At 43.2% G+C, this 27,098-nt stretch overlaps 1 protein-coding gene across 2 annotated transcripts in view; it reads right to left on the reverse strand.

Annotated features, from left to right (window-relative positions):
• The window catches only part of SPATA20 (spermatogenesis associated 20), a 416,269-nt gene that overhangs the window by 202,650 nt on the left and 186,521 nt on the right, over nucleotides 1-27,098 (reverse strand). The window lies entirely within an intron of this gene.

The following is a 27,098-nucleotide window of genomic DNA, read 5'->3' on the forward strand; positions in this document are numbered from 1 at the left end:
TAAACCGTGTAGAGAGATTGCAGTATAACCTAAGAGGATCTGACTAGGCCCAGATATTTTGCAATTTTCCAAATAATTATTTTGATAGACTTGCGTTTTATCCAATCAGTGCTGACTCTTAGGTAACTGCACTGGTAAGAACAATGTTATCTATAAGGCACACATGAACTAGCGCGGTCTAGCTGTGAAAAACGGTCAAAATGCACTGAGATAAGAGGCGGCCTTCAATGGCTTAGAAATTAGCATATGAGCCTACCTAGGTTTTGCTTTCAAAAAAGAATACCAAGAGAACAAAGCAAATTTTCTGATAAGTAAATTGTAAAAGTTGTTTAAAATTAAATTTCCTATCTGAATCATGAAAGCTTAATTTTGACTAGACTGTCCCTTTAATATTACTTTTATTTATCAACTAAATTGCATTTCTCTTCGGCTGTAAAAGACCTTTTCTTTATGTCATTGAGTCATTGTCACTCAAAAGTACTTGCTCACAGTTATTTTCGCAGGTGTATTTTATTTGCAAGAGAAAAACGTTATCTGTAGTCATTAAACCTGAATACATTGATGCAACAGTGTGTTTTCCATTTTTGAAGCCATCAACCATCTGTTCAGCTTCATCCTCACGTCAATGATCACACACGAATGATAATTCAAACTTATGAAACTTTACCCATATAAAGTAACCGAACATTTGGGTTCCTGAACGGTCTCATGATCATCATTCCTAATAGATTAATGAAACCTATTTTTCATATACAGAAATTGTAGCCAGTTGGTCAGTAAAGTCGTCATTTCTTCAAGGAGTCTCAAACTGCTCACTGAATAGGTTTTTTGTTATATTCACCATCGCAGAATACAACAGGCTAACAATAGACAGATTATTATGAGTATAAAGCCCTGAACAGTGTAGTTTCTTAGGGTTAGATTACAAGTGGCGCGCTACTTGATATTACAATGCACAGCAAAGGTAGCTCTGTTGCAAAAGATAGAAAAACAAAGGTATACTTCTGTCTTTAGCAAGTGATTATGCATTCTGTAGACTTAAAAGAACATGAAACCCAAAAAAAATTATTTCATGATTCAGATAGAGCAAACTATTTTAAAGAAGTTTCCAATTTAATTCTATTATCAAATCTGCTTTGTTTTCTTGGTATCCTTTGTTAAAAAGCATACCTAGATAGGCTTAGGATCTAGCTGCTGATTGGTGGTATGCCTTTTGTTATTGGCTTAGCAATGTGTTCAGCTAGCTCCCAGTAATGCATTGCTCTAAGGAAGGAAGAGAATGAAGCAAAAATAAGAATATAAGTAAATTAGAAAGTTGTTTAAAATGGTATGCTGTATCGCAGTGCTTTCCAAACTGTGTGTCGGGACACACTAGTGTGTCGGCAGCAGTGTGTAGGTGTGTCGCTGCTTCAGCACAAATTTTTTTAAATTTATTTATTTTTTTGGTTTCTGACTTTCCACCTGCCTGCTACGCATATCACATGGTTGACACGTGATTGATACCTTGTGGGTCACAGATCATCTTAACCAATTGGCGCAGCTCAGTGGGAACTGAAACTATTCCCATTGGCGGCTTTGGCGGCACATTGGCTCCTGACTGCACGTGTAGTCTCCTTAATTAGCTTGTGACTGCATGTGTAGTCATTGAGTGGGACAGCAGTGTGTTTGCAGCGTGGGCAGTAGTCAATCGGACTCACCAAGCTCTGAGGGCGGCAGCTTAAACGCTGAGCTGAAGTCAGACGTCAGTGGGTTTTTTTGCCACTAGCTCCCAGTAGTGCATTGCTGCTCTAGCTCTTGATATATGGATAGGAAGTGGAAACTTAAAAATGCTTGATGATGAAATGTGAGTGTCTTTATTTGATATTCCACCAAATATTCAGAAATTGTGTTCATCCCATCAACCTCATACATCACATTAAAATAGTAGCTATTGGTGTTATTAAACTTTTTTTAATTCTTGCACATACATATTGTTACTTGTAAATTTCATTATTATATAATTTATGTATGTGTCCGTATCTCTTAAAACAAGTTAGTTTAACCTCCTTTTTGCTAATACAACTGAATTAATTACTGTGTCGCGAAATGATGTAGGTCTAAAAAGTGTGTCACCAACATGAAAAGTTTGGAAAGCTCTGCTGTATCGGAATCATGTCCTTTTAAGTCAAATTCATATCAATCCGATTACTAATAATTAATCATTTTGTGTTATGCTCAGGGGATAATTATTTCGAGCTTCAGTGATATCAATATTTTGGGACTGCGATCACTGCAATACCGAGCGTAGTTCAGAATTTGTTATCTCCTGAAAAAAACACAATATTAGCTTCATTCTTCACAGGAGAAAGCTCAAAATGTTGTTCCTCCAATATACGGCTATATTTGACCAATGATAAAAGAGAACAGCAACAAAGCCAAACAGCTGGAACAAGACAGCTGACAAATGTCATATGCTAATTAGTTGTATTCAAGAGGAGCAGGTGACACAGGTAGAGGGGACGTTTACATATCACACATCACATTTACACTGTGTTGTTGCACAACAAAGGCAGAATATCAGCGTAACAGGCGAAGCGCTGAGGCAGCAGATTCTGACACGGGAGGGGGAGGGTTGTGCAGGGATTAATAAAAAAGGAAGCTTTATAAAGGAAAAACAGACTGTAGTATAGACGGAAAATGTAGAGAAATTACCACTTATCACACATTAATGCCAAAAATGCCAAGCATGTTAGTTAAAATATTTATTCATTTGTAATATTTAATTTCTAAACCATGAAACACACAAACCCAAACAGTGCATTGTTCCAGCTTTATGCACATATGCACAGGGCACTGCCCTAGCCTTACACACATACCCACAGGGCACTGCCCTAGCCTCACACACATACCCACAGGGCACTGCCCTAGCCTCACACACATACCCACAGGGCACTGCCCTAGCCTCACACACATACCCACAGGGCACTGCCCTAGCCTCACACACATACCCACAGGGCACTGCCCTAGCCTTATGTACATACCCACAGTGCGCTATCCTAGCCTTATGTACATACCCACAGTGCGCTATCCTAGCCTTATGTGCATACCCACAGTGCGCTATCCTAGCCTTATGTGCATACCCACAGTGCGCTATCCTAGCCTTATGTACATACCCACAGTGCGCTATCCTAGCCTTATGTACATACCCACAGTGCGCTATCCTAGCCTTATGTACATACCCACAGTGCGCTATCCTAGCTTTATGTACATACCCACAGTGCGCTATCCTAGCCTTATGTACATACCCACAGTGCGCTATCCTAGCCTTATTTACATACCCACAGTGCGCTATCCTAGCCTTATGTACATACCCACAGTGCGCTATCCTAGCCTTATGTACATACCCACAGTGCGCTATCCTAGCCTTATGTACATACCCACAGTGCGCTATCCTAGCCTTATGTACATACCCACAGTGCGCTATCCTAGCCTTATGTACATACCCACAGTGCGCTATCCTAGCCTTATGTACATAGCTACAGTGCGCTATCCTAGCCTTATGTACATACCCACAGTGCGCTATCCTAGACTCATGTACATAGCTACAGTGCGCTATCCTAGCCTTATGTACATACCTACAGTGCGCTATCCTAGCCTTATGTACATACCTACAGTGCACTATCCTAGCCTTATGTACATACCTACAGTGCGCTATCCTAGCCTTATGTACATACCCACAGTGCGCTATACTAGTCTTATGTACATACCTACAGTGCGCTATCATAGCCTTATGTACATACCTACAGTGGGCTATCCTAGCCTTATGTACATACCCACAGTGCGCTATCCAAGTCTTATGTACATACCCACAGGACACTGTCCTAATTTTATGTACATACCCGCAGGGCGCTATCCTAATCTTATGCACATACCCACAGGGCGCTATCCTGATCTTATGTACATACCCACAGAGCACTGTCCTAATCTTATGTACATACCCACAGTGCGCTATCCTAATTTTATGTACATACCCACAGTGCACTATCCTAATCTTATGTACATACCCACAGGGTGCTGTCCTAATCTTATGTACATACCCACAGTGCGCTATCCTAATATTATGTACATACCCACAGTGCGCTATCCTAATCTTATGTAAATACCCACAGTGTGCTATGCTAATCTTATGTACATACCCACAGTGCGCTATCCTAATCTTATGTAAATACCCACAGTGCGCTATGCTAATCTTATGTACATACCCACAGGGTGCTGTCCTAATCTTATGTACATACCCACAGTGCGCTATCCTAATATTATGTACATACCCACAGTGCGCTATCCTAATCTTATGTAAATACCCACAGTGCGCTATGCTAATCTTATGTACATACCCACAGTGCGCTATCCTAATCTTTTGTACATAGTTACAGGGCGCTGTCCTAATATCATGTACATACCCACAGGGCGCTGTCCTAGCCTAATGCACATACCCACAGGGCTCTGTCCTAGCCTAATGCACATACCCACAGGGCTCTGTCCTAGCCTAATGCACATACCCACAGGGCACTGTCCTAACCTTATGTACATACCCACAGTGCGCTATCCTAACCTTATGTACATACCCACAGTGCGCTATCCTAACCTTATGTACATACCCACAGTGCGCTATCCTAATCTTATGTACATACCCACGGTGCACTATCCTAATCGTATGTACATCCCCACAGTGTGCTATCCTAATCTTATGTACATACCCACAGTGCGCTATCCTAATCTTATGTACATACCCACAGGGCGCTGTCCTAATCTCATGTACATACCCACAGGGCGCTGTCCTAGCCTAATGCACATACCCACAGGGCGCTGTCCTAGCCTAATGCACATACCCACAGGGCACTGTCCTAATCTTATGTACATACCCGCAGGGTGCTATCCTAATCTTATGCACATACCCACAGGGCGCTATCCTAATCTTATGTACATACCCACAGAGCACTGTCCTAATCTTATGTACATACCCACAGTGCACTATCCTAATCTTATGTACATACCCACAGGGCGCTGTCCTAATCTTATGTACATAACCACAGTGCGCTATCCTAATCTTATATACATACCCACAGGGCGCTGTCCTAATCTTATGTACATACCCACAGTGCGCTATCCTAATCTTATGTACATACCCACAGTGCGCTATCCTAATCTTATGTACATACCCACAGTGCACTATGCTAATCTTATGTACATACCCACAGTGCGCTATCCTAATCTTATGTACATACCCACAGGGCGCTGTCCTAATCTCATGTACATACCCACAGGTCGCTGTCCTAGCCTAATGCACATACCCACAGGGCGCTGTCCTAGCCTAATGCACATACCCACAGGGCACTGTCTTAACCTTATGTACATACCCACAGTGCGCTATCCTAACCTTATGTACATACCCACAGTGCGCTATCCTAACCTTATGTACATACCCACAGTGCGCTATCCTAATCTTATGTAAATACCCACGGTGCACTATCCTAATCGTATGTACATACCCACAGTGTGCTATCCTAATCTTATGTACATACCCACAGTGCGCTATCCTAATCTTATGTACATAGGCAAATTTTTCACTGTTCCAGCCTTGCACACACAAACACACAGGCACTGTCCCAGCCTTATGCACACAAACACACAGACACTGTCCTAGTCTTACGCACACAAACACACAGGCACTGTCCCAGCCTTACTGTCAGGGTGCTAGGAATCAGACTGAGACGAGAAGTGCAAAAATAATCACACCTTTATTAATAGCAAAAAAATAATAAAAAGTCCACAAGTCAAATAACAAGCCAGGAGTCAAAACCAGAGCTGGTAGTCAGACGAGCCAAGTCAGGAGCCAAAGCGAATAGTCAGACGAGCCGGAATCAGGAACAAGCCAGGAATCAGGCAGGACGTCAGGCAGCCTGGTAATACACAGGAGCTCTCACAAACAGGTCTGAGAGAACGCAAAGGCAAAGCGTACTGAACAGAGGCCCGTTAAATAATAAGTGATGACATCACAATTCTGAGACTGTATCCTGTCTCGCATGGATGATGCACACCAGTCCGGCCATAAAAGGAAGTTCAGGTAATGAGCAGCATCCCCCACAATGCACCATAGTCAGGAAGAGAGGTGAGTAAAATGGCTGCCAGCAGCACATGGCAAACACAACAGGGAAAAAACCCTGACAATACCCTCCCCTCAACGAACCCTCCCCCGTGGGAGGATAAAAGGCTTATTGGGGAAACGGGCATGGAAGGCACGGAGGAAGGCGGGAGCATGAACATCAGAGGAGGGAACCCAAGAACGCTCCTCCGGACCGTAGCCCCTCCACTGAACCAAATACTGTACACGGCCCCTGGACATACGAGAGTCAATAATGCTGCAATAATGCTGCTGACCTCATACTCCTCATGGTTGTCAACAAAGATAGGACGGGGACGAGGCAACACAGTGGTAAACCGATTGCAAACCAATGGTTTCAAAAGGGAGACATGAAAAAAGGCGCACAAAGGTTCAAGTTGCGGGAGGACAGCCAAACTCTTTCACCAACCTGGTAGGAAGGTGCAGGCAGACGCCTACGATCAGCCTGGAACTATTGGTGCTGCATAGAACGATGAAGGCAATCCTGAATCTGCACCCATGTGGAATGGAGTTGCCGGAGATGCTCCTCCAAAGCCGGAATACCCTGAGACATGAATGAATCGTGCAACAAGGATGGTTGAAACCCATAATTCGCCATGAACGGGGATAACTTGGAGGAAGCATTAATAGCACTATTACGAGCAAACTCTGCCCAAGGTAACAGTTCAGACCAATTATTGTGGTGATATGAGACATAGCAACGGAGGGACTGTTCCAAAGCTTGATTAGACCGTTCCGCAGCCCCATTGGATTGAGGGTGATATGCCGAGGAGAAGGAAAGCTGGATCCCCATTTGAGCACAAAAGGAACGCCAAAATCTGGAGACAAACTGGCTACCCCGGTCCGACACTATCTCCTTGGGTAACCCATGTAAACGGAAGACCTCCCGGGCAAAAATTGAAGCAAGCTCCTGAGCAGTAGGCAGCTTCATCAAGGTAATGCAATGGGACATTTTAGAAAAACGGTCAACCACCATAAGGATAACAGTATTGCCATTGTAAACAGGGAACTTGACAATGAAGTCCATGGAAAGATGTGTCCAAGGATGCTCACCATTAGCAATAGGTTGAAGAAGATCCACAGGAAGACGTTGAGGAGTCTTATTCTGTGCACAAACTGAGCAGGAGGCAACATAAGCAGCAACATCAGAACGAAGACCGCGCCACCAAAATTGTCGAGTGACAGACCAAATCATTTGGTTCTTGCCTGGGTGACCTGCAGCTTTAGGATAGTGGTAAGTGTGCAAAAGTTTAGTTTGAAGATTCTCAGGAACAAAACACTTACCACTAGGTTTCTCAGGAGGTGCATTGGTTTGTGCAGCCAGGATCTCCTCCCCAAGGGAGAAGTCAAATTAGTACGTATGGTAGCCAAAATATGGTCAGGAGGTATAACAGGAGTAGGTACAGACTCCTCCTTGGACAGAGGTGAAAATTGTCGAGAAAGGGCATCAGCCCTAACATTCTTACTACCAGGCAGGTAGAAGACCACATAATTAAACCAAGACAAAAATAGCGCCCATCTGGCCTGTCGGGGCGACAAACGTTTTGCTTCAGAAAGATAAGTTAAATTCTTGTGGTCAGTAAGAATGAGCACTGGCACGCTAGTACCCTCGAGAAGATGTCTCCATTCCTTAAGTGCCAAAATTATGGCCAGTAATTCCCTGTCGACAATTTCATAATTGCACTCCGCTGGAGACAATTTCTTAGAGAAGAAACCACACAGATGCAAGGAACTGTCAGGCGTAGGACGTTGAGACAAGAGGGTACACCCGGCCCTGAGGAGGAATGGCTCCGGGTTGCAGGTCTATGGCACAATCGTAAGACCGGTGAGGAGGCAACGTACTGGCACGCACCTTGTCAAACACATCTAGGAACTCTCGGTACTCCTCTGGCAATTGAGATACCGAAGAAGTGCACAAAGCTCTAACTGGTTTCCGAAGACAAGTGGAAATACATTGCGGGGACCACAACAAAATGCGGAGAGTTTATCACCTGGAACTGGAGGGTTTCAAAATGGAGAGCCCCAACAGCCATGGACAACGGAGCAGTTTCGTGAGTAACGAGTGCGGGCTGAAGGGGCCTGCCATCAATGGCCTCAATAGCAAGCAGAAACAACCGAGACAAAACAGGAATGGAGTGCTTTGATACAAAAGCACTGTCAATGAAATAGCTCGCAGCACCGGAGTCAACAAGAGCCTGAGTGACTATGGAGGAGTCAACCCAGGAAAGGACAACCATGACCAAAGGTTTCTCCTTAAGCGGTTCCGGGGACGAGGATAAACCACCCAAGGTCTGCCCCCGAAAGGACCTTAGGTGTGAGCCTTTCCCGGGCGTGTAGGACAAGACTTCCAAAAGGTGGCCCTGTAACCCACAATAGAGGCAGAGCCCCTCCCTCCTCCTAAAGGCCCTCTTCGTCGTGGAGAGACACGTGAATCCCAGCTGCATCGGCTCAGCAGTACCTGGTGACTCGGGACCAGGAGGCATGGGTGGGAATGAACACGTAGGAGACAACGGAACAGTAGGCTTCCGCAAGTGCTCCTTGAAAGAAGGCCTCTCTCTGAGTCTGATGTATATTAGGATAAAAAAGACACCAATGCCTCCAGATCCTCTGGTAAATCTCTGGCAGCAACTTTGTCTTTAATCGCATCAGAGAGTCCATTAAAGAAGGCGGCAACAACGGCTTCATTGTTCCAACCTACCTCTGTGGCAAGCGTACGGAACTCAATAGCATACTGAGCAACAGATCTTGTACCTTACTGAATGGACATGAGTCGTTTAGCAGCAGAGGAAGAGCAACACGGAACATAAAATACCCTTCAAAAGGAGGCCACAAATTCAGGGTAATTTGAAATCACAGGTTTATTAGTCTCCCACAAGGGATTAGCCCAGGCAAGAGCTGTGTCAGAGAGTAATGAGATGAGAATCCCACCTTAGCTCTGTCAGAGGGAAACGCCTGAGGTAACATCTCAAAGTAAATGCCCACCTGGTTCAAAAACCCTCTGCACTGAATAGGATCGCCTCTATGTTGCTGAGGTAGAGGTGCAGAACTGGACATGCTCCTGGTAGGCATAGGTGCAGCAGCGGAAACAGGAGCAGTCATAACTTGTGGGACACTTTGGTCCAAATGTGCAGTGCGAGTCAGCAGGGTTTGCAGGGCTTGTGCAAATTGATTCAAGCGGTGATCCTGCTCATCCATCCTGGAAATGATGGCAAGTAAAGGTGGATTATTAGCACCATCAGGATTCATGGCCTTTGCGTAATGTCAGGGTGCCAGGAATCAGACTGAGACGAGAAGTGCAAAAATAATTACACCTTTATTAATAGCAAAAAAAATTATAAAAAGTCCACAAGTCAAATAAGCCAGGAGTCAAAACCAGAGCTGGTAGTCAGACGAGCCGAGTCAGGAGCCAAAGTGAATAGTCAGACGAGCTGGAATCAGGAACAAGGAAAACAGCAGAGTCAGGAACAAGCCAGGGATCAGGAACCAGGAAGGACGTCAGGCAGCCAGGTAATACACAGGAACTCTCACAAACAGGTCTGAGACAACGCAAAGGCAAAGCATACTGAACAGAGGCCCTTTAAATAATAAGTGATTACATCACAATTCTGAGACTGCATCCTGTCTCACATGGATGATGCACACCAGTCTGGCCATAAAAGGAAGTGCAGGTAATGAACAGCATCCCCCACAATGCACCATAGTCAGGAAGAGAGGTGAGTAAAATGGCTCCCAGCAGCACATGGCAAATACAACAGGGAAAAAACCCTGACACTGTCCCAGCCTCACGCACACAAACACACAGACACTGTCCCAGCCTCACGCACACAAACACACAGGCACTGTCCCAGCCTCACGCACACAAACACACAGGCACTGTCCCAGCCTCACGCACACAAACACACAGGCACTGTCCCAGCCTCAGGCACACAAACACACAGGCACTGTCCCAGCCTCAAGCACACAAACACACAGGCACTGTCCCAGCCTCACGCACAAAAACACACAGGCACCGTCCCAGCCTCATGCACACAAACACACAGGCACTGTCCCAGCCTTACGCACAAAAACACACAGGCACTGTCCCAGCCTCACGCACACAAACACACAGGCACTGTCCCAGCCTCACGCACACAAACACACAGGCACTGTCCCAGCCTCACGCACACAAACACACAGGCACTGTCCCAGCCTTATGCACAAAAACACACAGGCACTGTCCCAGCCTTACGCACACAAACACACAGGCACTGTCCCAGCCTCACGCACACAAACACACAGGCACTGTCCCAGCCTTATGCAGGCACTGTGTAATAACATAATGAGATCTGACATTACCTCCAAGCTCAACCCATTTCAATGCAATTTATCATACATTTTATATTCTGCAGTTGGTATAACAAGTAATTAAAAATACATTAAGGAAAAAAAAAACATTTTACAGTATACGGTCCCTTTAAATGGATTGAATTGCAAATAAAATTTTAAATAACTTTTCAATTTACTTCTATCATCAATTGTGCTTAGTACAATATCAAATGCTGTTAGAACAATATGATCCGTTTATATTTGAGGAAAACAAATTAAGAAAATATTTTGCTAAATGGGACAAGGTAATTCTGAGCAGACCTAGAGAGGTTCAGCTACAGATATTAAAAAACTTCAGTAATTCACCAGTATTCTTACAATTAATCCCATCAGTTAGATATCCCGACTTCTGGAGACAGTATTTTTTTTTTTAGGTAGGGGTGTGGGGGGCCCAAGCGGAGGGGAGAGAGCCAGGGCAGATTCTTCTCTTTGCTTTTTCCATCTTTTTTTTTTGTTTGTCTTTTATGATAGTATGTTTGTATGAAAATCCAGAAAATAGAGGTTCAGACTCTTTTTGGGAATTTAAGATTATGCCTTATGTAATGATGTTATGCCTATTGTTTTTTGAAGTCTAATGCATAATCTGTCTATGATTTTGAACACCTCAATAAAGAAAAAAGTTATCAAAAAAAAAATCAATTGTGCTTAGTTTTCTTGGTATACTTTGTTAAAAAGCAACCATAGTTGAGCTCAGGAGCATACACGTGTCCTTGGCCATCTTGCAACAATGTTTATAGCAATGTTATACAATGTTACAAACACTGCTGCTATAGACTGCTACAGACACTCTACGGCAACTATGTATAACATTGCTATAAACATCATTGCAAACAGTGTTGCAACATGGCCAAGGACACGTGCACGCTCCTGAGCTCACCTAGAATTAATTTTTAACAAAGGAACCTAAGCAAAATTGACAATAGAAGTAAATTGGAAAGTTGCTTAAAAACAGAATTTATGCTTACCTGATAAATTACTCTCTCTTGCGGTGTATCCAGTCCACGGATTCATCCTTTACTTGTGGGATATTCTCATTCCCTACAGGAAGTAGCAAAGAGAGCACACAGCAAAGCTGTCCATATAGCTCCCCCTCTAGCTCCACCCCCCAGTCATTCGACCAAAGGTTAGGAAGAAAAAGGAGAAACCATAGGGTGCAGTGGTGACTGTAGTTTAAACAAAAAAATTTTTTACCTGACTTAAATGCCAGGGCGGGCCGTGGACTGGATACACCGCAAGAGAAAGTAATTTAACAGAAGCCTCACTTTTGAAAGCCCATGTGAAAGCCACTGCTCTGGTAGAATGAGCAGTAATTCTTTCAGGAGGCTGCTGGCCAGTAGTCTCATAAGCCAAACGGATGATGCTTTTCAGCCAAAAGGAAAGAGAGGTAGCAGTTGCTTTCTGACCTCTCCTCTTACCAGAATAGATAACAAACAAGGAAGATGTTTGTCTGAAATCCTTAGTTGCTTGTAAATAGAACTTTAAAGCACGAACTACATTAAGATTGTGTAATAGACGTTCCTTCTTCGAGGATGGATTAGGACACAGAGAAGGAACAACTATTTCCTGGTTAATATTCTTGTTAGAAACAACTTTAGGAAGAAAACCAGGCTTGGTACGCAAAACTACCTTATCTGCGTGGAACACCAGGTAAGGTGAATCACACTGTAAGGCAGATAATTCTGAAACTCTTCGAGCAGAGGAGATAGCTATCAAAAAACGAAACTTTCCAAGATAACAACTTAATGTCTATGGAATGTAAAGGTTCAAACGGAACCCCTTGAAGAACTGAAAGAACTAGATTCCAACCCCATGGCGGAGCCACAGGCTTGATTCTGACTAAAGCCTGAGCAAACGCTTGAACGTCTGGTACCTCTGTCAGACGCTTGTGTAACAGGATAGACAAAGCAGATATTTGTCCTTTTAAGGAACTAGCTGACAATCCTTTCTCCAGTCCTTCTTGGAGAAAGGACAATATCCTGGGAATCCTAATCATACTCCAACAAAGATATTTCCACCATATCTTATGGTAGATTTTCCTGGTGACAGGCTTTCTAGCCTGAATCAGAGTATCTATAACTGACTCAGAGAACCCACGCTTTGATAGAATTAAGCGTTCAATCTCCAAGCAGTCAGACGTAGAGAACCTAAATTTGGATGCTTGAACGGACCCTGTATTAGAAGATCCTGCCTCATTGGCAGTGTCCATGGTGGGACAGATGACATGTCCACTAGGTCTGCATACCAAGTCATGCGTGGCCACGCAGGCGCTATCAGAATCACCGAAGCCTTCTCCTGCTTGATTCTGGCAACCAGACGCGGGAGGAGAGGAAAAGGTGGAAAAACATAAGCCAGATTGAAGGACCAAGGCGCTGCTAGAGCATCTATCAATACCGCCTTGGGATCCCGGGACCTGGACCCGTAGAGAGGAAGTTTGGTGTTCTGACGGGACGCCATCAGATCCAGCTCTGGGGTGCCCCATAGCTGAGTCAGTTGGGCAAATACCTCCGGGTGGAGTTCCCACTCCCCCGGGTGAAAAGTCTGACGACTTAGAAAATCCGCCTCCCAGTTGTCTACTCCTGGGATGTGAATTGCTGAGAGATGGCAGGAGTGATCCTCCGCACACCTGATTATTTTGGTTACTTCCGTCATCGCTAGGGAACTCTTTGTTGCCCCCTGATGATTGACGTAAGCTACAGTCGTGATGTTGTCCGACTGAAATCTGATGAATTTGGCCGCCACTAGTTGAGGCCATGCCTGAAGAGCGTTGAATATCGCCCTCAGTTCCAGAATGTTTATCGGGAGAAGAGTTTCTTCCCAAGACCATAAGCCCTGAGCTTTCAGGGAGTCCCAGACCGCACCCCAGCCTAACAGACTGGCGTCGGTCGTTACGATGATCCCCTCTGGCCTGCGGAAACATATTCCTTGAGACAGGTGATCCTGATACAACCACCAGAGAAGAGAATCTCTGGTCTCCTGGTCCAACTGAATTTGAGGAGACAAATCTGCATAATCCCCATTCCACTGTTTGAGCATGCATAGTTGCAGTGGTCTGAGGTGTATCCGAGCAAAATGGACTATGTCCATTGCCGCAACCATTAGTCCGATTGTCTCCATGCACTGAGCCACAGATGGCCGAGGAATGGAATAAAGAGCTCGGTAAGTAGTTAAGAGTTTTAGCTTTCTGACCTCCATCAGAAATATTTTCATTTCTACCGAGTCTATCAGGGTTCCTAGGAATGGAACTCTTGTGAGGGGGGAGAGAGAACTCTTTTTGATGTTCACCGTCCACCCGTGAGACCTCAGAAAGGGTAATACAATCTCTGTGTGAGACTTGGTTCTTTGGAAAGTTGACGCCTGAATTAAGATGTCGTCTAGGTAAGGCGCCACTGCTATGCCCCGCGGTCTTAGAACCGCCAGGAGGGACCCTAACACCTTTGTGAAAATTCTGGGAGCAGTGGCGAACCCGAAAGGAAGAGCCACAAACTGAAAATGCTTGTCCAGAAAGGAGAACCTGAGAAACTGGTGATGATCTTTGTGGATAGGAATGTGCAGATACGCATCCTTTAGATCCACGGTAGTCATATATTGCCCCTCCTGGATCATTGGTAAGATTGTCCGAATGGTCTCCATCTTGAATGATGGGACTCTGAGGTATTTGTTTAGAATTTTGAGATCCAGGATTGGTCTGAAAGTTCCTTCTTTTTTTGGGAACCACAAACAGGTTTGAGTAAAACCCCAGTCCTTGTTCTGCAATTGGAACTGGGTGGATCACTCCCATTGTATGTAGATCTTCTACACAGCGTAAAAACGCCTCTTTCTTTGTCTGATCTGTAAACAGACGAGAAATGTGGAACCTTCCCCTTGGAGGAGAGTCCTTGAATTCTAGAAGGTATCCCTGGGCTACAATCTCTAATGCCCAATGATCGTGTACATCTCTTGCCCAGGCCTGAGTGAAGAGAGAGTCTGCCCCCTACTAGATCCGGTCCCGGATCGGGGGCTACCCCTTCATGCTGTCTTGGTGGCAGCTGCAGGCATTTTGGCCTGTTTACCCTTATTCCAGCCCTGGTAAGGTTTCCAGTTTGCCTTGGGCTGTGAAGCGTTACCCTTTTGCTTTGCAGCCGGAGAGGATGAAGCGGGGCCGTTCCTGAAATTGCGAAAGGAACGAAAATTAGCTTTGTTCTTTGTTTTAAAGGCTTTGTCCTGAGGGAGAGCATGGCCTTTTCCCCCGGTGATATCCGAAATAATCTCTTTCAATTCAGGCCCAAATAGGGTCTTCCCTTTGAAAGGAATGTTCAAAAGCTTGGATTTAGACGACACATCGGCCGACCAGGACTTTAGCCATAGCGCCCTGCGTGCCAAAATGGCGAAACCTGAATTTTTCGCCGCTAACTTAGCTATTTGGAAAGCGGCGTCAGTGATAAAAGAATTATCTAGCTTTAGAGCCTAAATTCTATCCATAATTTCCTCATATGAGGTCTCCGTCTGGAGCGAGTCTTCCAGCGCCTCAAACCAGAAAGCAACTGCAGTAGTTACAGGAATAATGCAGGCAATAGGTTGGAGAAGAAAACCTTGTTGAACAAAAATTTTCTTAAGTAAACCCTCTAATTTTTTATCCATAGGGTCTTTAAAAGCACAACTTTCTTCAATTGGTATGGTTGTGCGTTTAGTTAGTGTAGAAACAGCCCCCTCCACCTTAGGGACCGTCTGCCACGAGTCCCGCATGGGGTCAGATATGGGGAACATTTTCTTAAAAACAGGAGGGGGGACAAAAGGGACACCTGGCCTATCCCACTCCCTAGTAACGATATCCACAATCCTCTTAGGGACCGGAAACGCATCCGTGTAAACAGGGGACCTCTAGGTACTTGTCCATTTTACACAATTTCTCTGGGATCACCAAAGGGTCGCAGTCATCCAGAGTAGCTAATACCTCCCTAAGTAAAACACGGAGGTGTTCTAGTTTAAATTTAAAAGCCAATGTATCTGAATCTGTCTGGGGAGGAACCCTTCCTGAATCAGAGACTTCTCCCTCAGACATCAAATCCCTCGCTCCCACTTCAGAGCATTGTGAGGGTATATCGGATACGGCTACCAAAGCGTCAGAATGCTCATAATCTGTTCTTAAAACGGAGCTATCACGCTTTGCAGGTAACACGGGCAGTTTAGATAAGAAGGCTGTAAGAGAATTATCCATGACTGCCGCTAAGTCTTGTAATGTAAAAGGGTTAGACGCAGTAGAGGTACTAGGCGTCGCTTGCGCGGGCGTAACTGGTTGTGACACTTGGGGAGAGGCAGACGGGCTACCCTCGTTACCTTCAGTCTGAGAATCATCTTGGGCCACATTCTTAAGTGCAACAATATGATCTTTAGTGTATAGACATATCAGTACAAGTGGGACACATTCTGAGAGCGGGTTCTACCATGGCTTCTAAACACATTGAACAAGGATTTTCCTTAGTGTTAGACATGTTTAACAGACTAGTAGAGTACACAAACAGGCTTGGAATCACTTTAATCAAATAAAAAACACAATTTGAAAAAAATGTTACTGTGCCTTTAAGTAATAAAAAGAGCACACAATTTTACAAAACGGTGAAAACTGCAGCAAAAGCCTTAATAAGATAGCACCCCAAGTTTCAAAACGATTAACCCCTTAATGCCCAAACCGGAGCAGCCTAAAGCCATCACCTGGTTAAATCACTACAGCTCCTTGCCACAGCCTTGCTGTGGCCCTACCTTCCCTTAGGGATCAGATTTGGGGGAATATAGCTTCTTTTAGGCCCTCAAACATCAGCAGGACCCTCCATGTGAAACAGCATGAACTTATCTGCAATTCTAAGTGCTGTATCTGAGGCAATTAGGCCCCTCCCACTCTACTCCGGAGCTGTGAGGCCTAGTAAATCACTCCTAAGTGACTAAAAAACAGCCATGTGGTAATAACCCCAGAAAAAACCCAAAAGGGCTTTCAAAGTGTCTTGCAAAACGATTTTTCCTTAGCCAAACAATCGATTGCCCTGAATAAGTGTCAACCAGTATATTAGCCCTATTATGTAAGCATTCAATTCCTTACTAAGTCTGTGAACATAGCTTACCCTCCTCTCATGGGGATATTGTCAGTCTTCTAGCATTATCTCAGTCTTGTCTAGAAATAAATGACTGAACATACCTTATTGCAGATCACCCTGCAAACTGTTCCCCCCAACTCAAGTTTTCTGGTACTCCTCAGTCCTGTGTGGGAACAGCAGTGGATTTTAGTTACAACATGCTAAAATCATTTTCCTCTCAGCAGAAATCTTCATCACTTTTCTGCTAGAGAGTAAATAGTACAAACCGGTACCATTTAAAATAACAAACTTTTGATTGAAGATAATAAAACTACAATTCTAACACCACATTCACTTTACACTCCCGAGAGAGACCCTAGTGCTTAGAGCCAGCAAAGAGAATGACTGGGGGGTGGAGCTAGAGGGGGAGCTATATGGACAGCTTTGCTGTGTGCTCTCTTTGCTACTTCCTGTAGGGAATGAGAATATCCCACAAGTAAAGGATGAATCCGTGGACTGGATACACCTTGCAAGAGAAATTGCAGGCTATTTTTTACTCATGAAGGTTTAAGTTTGACATTACTGCCCCTACTAAAATCAAAACAATGACAAATAGAAGGGCCGTTTGCAGCTATAGATGTTATATGTGTTTGGATTGAGCCGTTTGTGCATTTGCATAGGAAAATGATAATTGATTTAAAATTAACCTAACGTGTTCCTAAACCATAGTGATATATGCGGTATTTAAAGGGACATGAAACTCAAATTTGGATTAATGATTCAGATAGAGCAACAACTTTCCAATGTCCTTCTTTTATCTCATTTGCTTTGTTGACTTCCATGTCCCTTTGAGGGGTTTAAACCCATAGTTCTATGTCACTGATAGTGCAATAATAAAATGCTCTAATTCATTTACTATTTCCTAAATGCTCAGTTCAGCTAACACACAGCACTCTACAAATAAATCCCTTTCTTGCTGTTGCTAAGTAAGTTATACCTTACACATCACCAGGGAACGCTAGCAAGCACGGTATTTGAGAACATGCTATTACGTTACATATATGGTTCTTAACCTCTGGGCTAAGACCCTAAACTGGGTCACCACACTATTATGAAAACAGGACCAGCACATTATGCTCATTGCCCCCAAAAGGCTGTTCACTGTGACATGCCCCAGGATGCTTTTATTTTACCTCTATAAAGCGAAACTCTATGGAAAATGACCCAGTGAGTGACCCATGGCAAAGTGCCTCTAAAGGTGGTCAGCATTTTTTTAAATATATATTACATTTAAAGAATGCTGAGCTAACAATTCTAGAGAAATGTGAGGAAAGTGCACCACATAAAATGCTATTGCTTTATTAGATGTATATTTTTTCCATCCAATCAGAAGGTGCAATTAACTGAAACTATGCAACATTTCATGCTATTAAATATCAGCCAATCAGGAGCCAGATTGCTATTTTTATAAATAAAGTTGTTTGAAAGCAGGATTGAATTCCTTTTAAGCCTATAAGCCTTTTCCTGTTCTGCCTAAATTTGGAGAGATTTCAGAGATACATAAACCATTTATTGACATTATTTCCTCGACTATTCTGTATAAAAACTTTTTTTTTAACCTCAGGTCCCAGTTCTTCTGTTTCAGCTGTTACCAATTAAGAGCCAGATTGTGAGTGGTACGCTAACAGTTACGCGCAAGAGAAAAAGTGTTTATCGCAAGTTTTTGAGTGCGTCAGGTTTAGCGCACAGATTACACGAACGCATGAGCTCAATCACAATTTACACTAGAATTATTACCTCGTCCTCAAAGCTCTGGTTAACTGTTTTGCAAAACAAAAAAGTGTCACAAAACACATCAAAAGTACATTACAAAATATATGTCTAAACATGTAAATGTGTGTGTATATATACTCCCCTATCTTTGGAGACTGGGCCGCAGGGCAGTATTCTAACATGATAACAACCCCAAACACAACTCCAAGATGACCACTGACTTGCTAAAGAAGCTGAGGGTAAAGGTGGACTGGCCAAGCATGTCTCCAGACCTAAACCCTATTGAGCATCTGTGGGGCATCCTCAAACGGAAGGTGGGGGAGCGCAAGGTCTCTAACATAGACCAGCTCCGTGATGTCGTCATGGAGGAGTGGAAAAGGACTCCAGTGGCAACCTGTGAAGCTCTAGTATACTCCATGCCCAAGAGGGTTAAGGTAGTGCTGGAAAATAATGGTGGCCGCACAAAATATTGACACTTTGGGCCCAATTTGGACATTTCCACTTAGGGGTGTACTCACTTTTGTTGCCAATGGTTTAGATACTAATGGCTGTGTGTTGAGTTACTTTAAGGGGACAGCAAATTTACACTGTTATACAGGCTGTACACTCACTACTTTACATTGTAGCAAAAGGGTTATTTCTTCAGTGTTGTCACATGAAAAGATATAATAAAATATTTACAAAAATGTTAGTGGTGTACTCACTTTTGTGAGATACTGTGTGTGTATATATATATATATATATATATACACACATGTTTTTATGTGTAAATATGTGTTTATATGTGTATTTGTGTAATTACAGATGTGTGTGTGTATATATATATATATATATATATATATATATATATATAAATATAAAAGCCAAAAATAGAAGACGGCACTTGTAAGTCTTTAAACATACACCTCAGTGACTTTTATTGACAATAAAAGTCACTGAGGTGTATGTTTAAAGACCTACGAGTGCGGTCTTCTATTTTTGGCTTACATGTGTAATTATGCACCGCACCTGGGCAATTTAACAACAAAACAAGAGTGCTGGGTAAAGGATTTGTGTGTGTGTATATATATATATATAAAAATCATATTTATGCAAAATTCATATTTAATAAAGCATTATACTGGGTATTTACTGTAAATATTTCACAATCCAATGTTCTGACATAGCGGAATATGCTCTATGTTTTTATAAATGGATATTCCTATATATATCTGTATATATCTAAACCTATATATAAGCATGTATATTTATAGTTAGATCTATATTGTACCACAACACCATCATATATATGTAGAAATATGTATTTATGAATAAAGAGAACATATTCTGCTATGTGAAGAACACTGGAGTATGAAATATTCATATTTTCAAGCCGGGTTAGTGCACTTGAGAATATGCGATCAGGTTTGCTCCATTAACTTCTATGGGGGAATACGTTAACGAGCGCGTAATATTCGAAGTTCTGCTTTTTGCGCACATCAGGTTAGTATGCAAACAAAACCTTTTTACTTTGAACCTGTAATACGAGTGCTATCCGACGCGCGCAAAAAGATTACTTCTAGCGGAGTTAGTGTGTGAGATGAAGCGATAAATAAAACTCCCTTTGTAATCTGGAACTAAATGCTTTAGTATATAAGATGCCCAGTAGAACTTATTGTATAAATGTTCTGTGTATTATATGGCAACTCCAGGACATTCCACTGATTTACCTCCTGTACAACTGCGCTTTTGTTAATGTTATATAATTGTGTAATAGTAGTGCCCATTGTCACAACATGTGGGAATTAATTAGCCAGGGTCAGTACTAAGCAGACTCTTTAGGGAGCTAAACAATCATTACTGTAGCACCCCAATGATCAAAGGTGTCAAAAGGCGTAAAGTCCATTATTCCCATAGTAACAATAATACTATACTTAACCTATAGAAGCAGAACTTCTCTAACTAGAACTTGATAGATTCTGAGATCTATGGCTACTTATGTTGTGGCTCCTAAAAACTGTATGGTGGGCATTTATTGGATGGGAAGGAATTTGCTTTTGTGATTTCTGAAGTTCACAACTATCCACCCCAAATAATCTAGCTGTGTGTTACAGAAATTCTTCTTTTAAATAATGGTTTATTCACAAGCAGCAGTGTACTATGCTCTCTCTTGGGTTCTGAACGAAGTAAAAAACAGAATTTATGTTTACCTGATAAATTACTTTCTCTTACGGTGTATCCACACCACGGATTCATCCTTACTTGTGGGATATTTTCATTCCCTACAGGAAGTGGCAAAGAGAGCACACAGCAAAGCTGTCCATATAGCTCTCCCTCAGGCTCCGCCCCCCCAGTCATTCGACCGACGGTTAGGAGAAAAAGGAGAAACCATAGGGTGCAGTGGTGACTGTAGTTTGAACAATAAATTTTAACCTGGCTTAATTGCCAGGGCGGGCCGTGGACTGGATACACCGTAAGAGAAAGTAATTTATCAGGTAAGCATAAATTCTGTTTTCTCTTACAAGGTGTATCCAGTCCACGGATTCATCCTTACTTGTGGGATACCAATACCAAAGCTTTAGGACACAGATGAAGGGAGGGAACAAGACAGGTAACCTAAACGGAAGGCACCACTGCTTGCAAAAACTTTCTCCCAAAAATAGCCTCCAAAGAAGCAAAAGTATCGAATTTGTAAAATTTGGCAAAAGTATGCAGTGAAGAGCAAGTCGCTGCCTTACAAATCTGTTCAACAGAAGCCTCATTTTTGAAAGCCCATGTGGAAGCCACTGCTCTGGTAGAATGAGCAGTAATTCTTTCAGGAGGCTGCTGGCCAGCAGTCTCATAGGCCAAACGGATGATGCTTTTCAGCCAAAAGGAAAGAGAGGTAGCAGTCGCTTTCTGACCTCTCCTCTTACCAGAATAGACAACAAACAAGGATGATGTTTGTCTGAAATCTTTAGTTGCTTGTAAATAGAATTTTAAAGCACGAACCACATCAAGATTGTGTAATAGTCGTTCCTTCCTTGAAGATGGATTAGGACACATTAGGAAACAATGATTTCCCGGTTAATATTCTTATTAGAAACCACTTTCGGAAGAAAACCAGGCTTGGTACGCAAAACTACCTTATCTGCATGGAACACCAGATAGGGTGAATTACACTGCAAAGCAGATAATTCTGAAACTCTTCGAGCAGAAGATATAGCTACCAAAAACAAAACTTTCCAAGATAATAACTTAATATCTATGGAATGTAAAGGTTCAAACGGAACCCCTTGAAGAACTGAAAGAACTAAATTTAGACTCCATGGAGGAGCCACAGGTTTATAGACAGGCTTGATTCTGACTAAAGCCTGTGCAAACGCTTGAACGTCTGGTACTTCTGCCAGACGCTTGTGTAACAAGATAGACAGAGCAGATATCTGTCCCTTTAAGGTACTAGCTGATAACCCTTTCTCCAATCCTTCTTGGAGAAAAGACAATATCCTTGGAATCCTAATCTTACTCCACGAGTAACCCTTGGATTCACACCAACAAAGATATTTCCTCCATATCTTATGGTAAATTTTCCTGGTGACAGGTTTTCTAGCTTGGATCAGAGTATCTATGACTGATTCAGAGAACCCACTCTTGGATAGAATTAAGCGTTCAATCTCCAAGCAGTCAGCTGCAGAGAAACTAGATTTGGATGCAAGAATGGACCCTGTATTAGAAGATCCTGCCTCGTTGGCAGTGTCCATGGTGGGATAGATGACATGCCCACTAGGTCTGCATACCAAGTTCTGCGTGGCCACGCAGGCGCTATCAGAATTACCAAGGCCTTTTCCTGTTTGATTCTGGCTATCAGCCGAGGGAGAAGGGGAAACGGTGGAAAGACATAGGCCAGATTGAAGGACCAAGGCGCTACTAGAGCATCTATCAAAGCCGCCTTGGGGTCCCTGGACCTGGATCCGTAAAAAGGAAGTTAGGTGTTCTGACGGGGCGCCATCAGATCCAACTCTGGAATGCCCCAAAGCTGAGTCAGCTGAGCAAACACCTCCGGGTGAAGTTCCCACTCCCCCGGGTGAAAAGTCTGACGACTTAGGAAATCCGCTTCCCAGTTGTCTACTCCTGGGATGTGAATCGCAGATAGGTGGCAAGAGTGATCCTCCGCCCACCTGATTATCTTGGTTACTTCCTTCATCGCTAAGGAACTCTTTGTTCCTCCCTGATGATTGATGTATGCTACAGTCGTGATGTTGTCCGACTGAAATCTGATGATCTTGGCCGCCGCTAGCTGAGGCCAAGCCTGGAGCGTATTGAATATCGCTCTCAGCTCCAAAATGTTTATCGGGAGAAGAGACTCTTCCCGAGACCATAGGCCCTGAGCTTTCAGGGCGCCCCAGACCGCGCCCCAGCGTCGGTCCTTACGATGATCCTCTCCGGTCTGCGGAAGCACATTCCCTGAGACAGGTGATCCTGAGACAACCACCAGAGAAGAGAATCTCTGGTTTCCTGGTCCAGTTGGATTTGAGGAGACAAATCTGCATAATCCCCATTCCACTGTTTGAGCATGCACAATTGCAGTGGTCTGAGATGAATTCGAGCAAATGGGACTACGTCCATTGCTGCTACCATTAATCCGATTACCTCCATGCACGGAGCTACAGATGGCCGAAGAATTGAATGAAGAGCTCGGCAAGTGCTTAGAAGCTTTAACTTTCTGACCTCCGTCAGAAATATTTTCATTTCTACCTAGTCTATAAATGTTCCCAGGAAGGGAACCCTTATGAGTGGGGACAGAGAACTTTTTTCGGTGTTCACCTTCCACCCGTGAGACCTTAGAAAGGCCAGAACAATATCCGTATGAGCCTTGGCTCTGGGAAAAGACGACGCCTGAATCAAGATGTCGTCCAGATAGGGTGCTACTGCAATGCCCTGCGGTCTTAGAACCGCTAGAAGGGACCCTAGCACCTTTGTGAAAATTCTTGGAGTGGTGGCCAACCCAAAGGGAAGGGCCACGAACTGGTAATGCTTGTCCAGAAAAGCGAACCTTAGGAACTGATGGTGATCTTTGTGGATAGGAATATGAAGGTACGCATCCTTTAGATCCACGGTAGTCATATATTGACCTTCCTGGATCATTGGTAAGATTGTCCGAATGGTCTCCATCTTGAAGGATGGAACTCTGAGGAATTTGTTTAGAATTTTTATATCCAGAATTGGTCTGAAAGTTCCTTCCTTTTTGGGAACCACAAACAGGTTTGAGTAAAAACCCAGACCCTGTTCTGCAATTGGAACTGGACATATCACTCCCATCTTGATTAGATCTTCTACACAGCGTAAGAACGCCTCTTTCTTTGTCTGGTCTGAAGACAGACGAGAAATGTGGAACCTTCCCCTTGGAGGAAGGTCCTTGAATTCTAGAAGATATCCCTGAGCAACTATCTCTAATACCCAGGGATCGGGAACATCTCTTGCCCAAGCCTGAGCAAAGAGAGAGAGTCTGCCCCCTACCAGATCCGGTCCCGGATCGGGGGCTACCCCTTCATGCTGTCTTAGTAGCAGCTGCAGGCTTCTTGGCCTGTTTACCCTTGTTCCAGCCCTGCAAAGGCTTCCAGGTTGCCTTGGGCTGTGAAGTGTTACCCTCCTGCTTTGCGGTTGCAGAGCTTGAAGCAGGACCGCTCCTGAAGTTGCGAAAGGAACGAAAATTTGCCTTGTTTTTAGCCTTAAAAGGCCTATCTTGTGGGAGGGCATGGCCCTTTCCCCCAGTGATATCCGAAATAATCTCTTTCAACTCTGGCCCGAAAAGGGTCTTTCCCTTGAAAGGGATATTCAGTAACTTAGTTTTAGACGACACATCGGCCGACCATGATTTCAGCCAGAGCGCTCTGCACGCCCTGATGGCAAAACCAGAATTTTTCGCCGCTAACTTAGCTAATTGCAAAGCGGCAAAAGAATTAGCTAGCTTTAGAGCTTTAATTCTATCCATAATTTAGTCATATGAGGTCCCTGTCTGGAGCGACTCCTCCAGCGCCTCAAACCAGAAAGCTGCTGCAGTAGTCACAGGAATAATGCAGGCAATAGGTTGGAGAAGGAAACCTTGCTGAACAAATATTTTCTTTAGTAAACCTTCCAATTTTTTATCCATAGGATCTTTGAAAACACAACTGTCTTCAATTGGTATGGTTGTGCGCTTGGCAAGTGTTGAAATTGCCCCCTCTACCTTAGGGGTCGTCTGCCATGCGTCCCGCCTGGGATCAGTTATAGGGAACATTTTCTTAAAGATAGTGGGGGGAACAAAGGGTACACCTGGTCTCTCCCACTCCCTATCCACAATGTCCGCCACCCTCTTCGGGATCGGAAACGCATCAGTGTATACAGGGACTTCTAGGAATCTGTCCATTTTACACAATTTCTCTGGGACCACCATGGGGTCGTAATCATCCAGCGTAGCTAATACCTCCTTAAGCAGTACGCGGAGGTGTTCCAGCTTAAATTTAAACGCTAAAGAATCTGATTCTGCCGGCTGAGAAATCTTTCCTGTATCCGAAATTTCTCCCTCGGACAGCACATCCCTCACCGTCATTTCAGAGTGTTGTGAGGGTACAACAGATAAACCTTCCAAAACTTCTGATTGCTCATACTCTGTTCTTAAAAACCGAGCTATCACGCTTTTTAGGAAAAACTGGCAGTTTGGATAAAAATGCCGCAAGGGAATTATCCATGACTGCTGCTAATTGTTGTAATGTAATAGGGACCATTGCGCTAGAGGTACTAGGCATCGCTTGCGCGGGCATGACTGGTGTCGACACATGGGGAGAGGAAGGTGGACTATCCTCATTACCTTCTGTTAAAGAATCATCTTGGGCTACATTTTTAAGTGAAACGTTATCTTTAAAATGCATAGATACATTAGCACACTTTAAACACAAATGTAAAGGGGGTTCCACCATGGCAACTAAACACAAAGATCTTGTTCACAGACATAGGATTGCACACGATTAAAAAGGAACTACATTTCTTAAAATACTCTGCGCAGATTAAGGATTCAATAATAGACTATTATTATATTTCCTTGCCGATTAGCTGTTCAAATCAGGTGACACGGAACCACTGACATCGTTGGAGAAGCGGTGAATGGGCTAAGCTACCATACAGAGCTCTTCAGACACCTGTGCCGAGGCTCTCCCAAACTACTATAAGCACCTGGAGTCACGTCTGCAGGCTCTCGGCTGTCGTTACGTGCGGCTGCTGTTGTCGGAAATCTTCCCTAATAAACTCAAGCTGTTCCCAGAGGTGGAAGCGTGGGTGCAGGTGGCTTGCCCTAGATTATCAATTGATTGGGGAACTGCCTTCTCTAAGCCTCTTCTTACCCCTTATGAGGTTTTTGCACAGTCTTACTTGTTTTTTATTGCATCAAACTGAGCGACAACTTCATTGCACAGAAATCACTATATCACATTGGACACTTTTTTAACCACCTTTGAAAGACTTACTTTTTGCTACATTAACTTTTTGCTACATTAACTTGAGGATTCTCACATTTTTTGCAAGGTCACTTATTATTATTATTATTTTTTCACTATATTTTTTTCTCCAATTTTTCTAATTTTTTTCTCCATTTTTTTCACATCAAGTGATCACATTATATTTTTTTCACATTTTTAGTATTTTTCATTTTTCACTTTTTCAGGCACAGGACACACACTGCTTTGGAATTTTTTCAGAATTGGTCACTGACAAAGACATTAATTTTTTGCCATATTGCGATTTAATTGGATAAATATAACCATAAGAACATTCATCACCATCTGGACTGTTCCAAAATGTACTACTCTAATTAGGACACTTGGCCTAATTAGGACACTTGGTCTATCAGATCATTCTTTGTTAAAAGGTTCTATTGTGCATTCTCTCTTTTTTTTTTTTTTTTTTTTTTGAATTTATCTTATTGTAACATGGATCCATGATTTTATATGACTGTTATTTTTATTTTTATGATTGTGTATGTTTTTAAGAAGATCACAGATATTTTAACATTTTGTGTGGATTAAACATTGATATACATTTTAAACTTTACATAACCAATTTATAGTTATTATACTATTTGTACATCAACTCCACCATCGTCATCAAGAGAACCCACATTGTGGGCACCTCTCTATCAGCCTAACAGGTGTCCCCATCCCCTACCTCAGCCTTTTTTGGCGCTCACCTCCACCCCCTTCTATTTTCTTTTTTTTTTTTACTATCTGTCTATCTGTAGGCTTAGACATGTTAGACAGACTTAGACAGCAATTAAAGACTGAAAAATACAATTTGAGAAAAAACGGTACTGTGCCTTTAAATAATAAAAGCGCACACTTTTTTACTAAATGTTCAAAAATGATCCATTCTTTCTGAAAATTCTTAATGTTTGGTAATGGTTGCACAGCAAATATCAAGTCAATTAACCCCTTAATGCCCGAACCGGAGCAACCTAAAGCTGACAACCGGTTAGCAAACTACAGCACCATGCCACAGCAATCTGCTGTGGCCCTACCTTGCCCCTGGGGATTAGTTGATGAAAAATAAGCCTCTATGAAGTTCTCAAGAAGTTTCAGGACCCTCCACGTGAAGCTGCATGAAGCTGACTGCAATATGAAGAGGGCAACAGAGGCGCGAAAATTAGGCCCCCTCCCTCTCCACTCCGGAGTTGTGGGGCCTTCAAAACCCTAAATAGGTGTCCAAAATTCTGCCATGTGGAAAAAAAAACCAAACAACACTCCAAAAGTGATAAAAACATGTCTAGCGAT

The sequence above is a fragment of the Bombina bombina genome, chromosome 1, assembly GCF_027579735.1.
Source record: "Bombina bombina isolate aBomBom1 chromosome 1, aBomBom1.pri, whole genome shotgun sequence".
Classification (NCBI taxonomy): domain Eukaryota; kingdom Metazoa; phylum Chordata; class Amphibia; order Anura; family Bombinatoridae; genus Bombina; species Bombina bombina.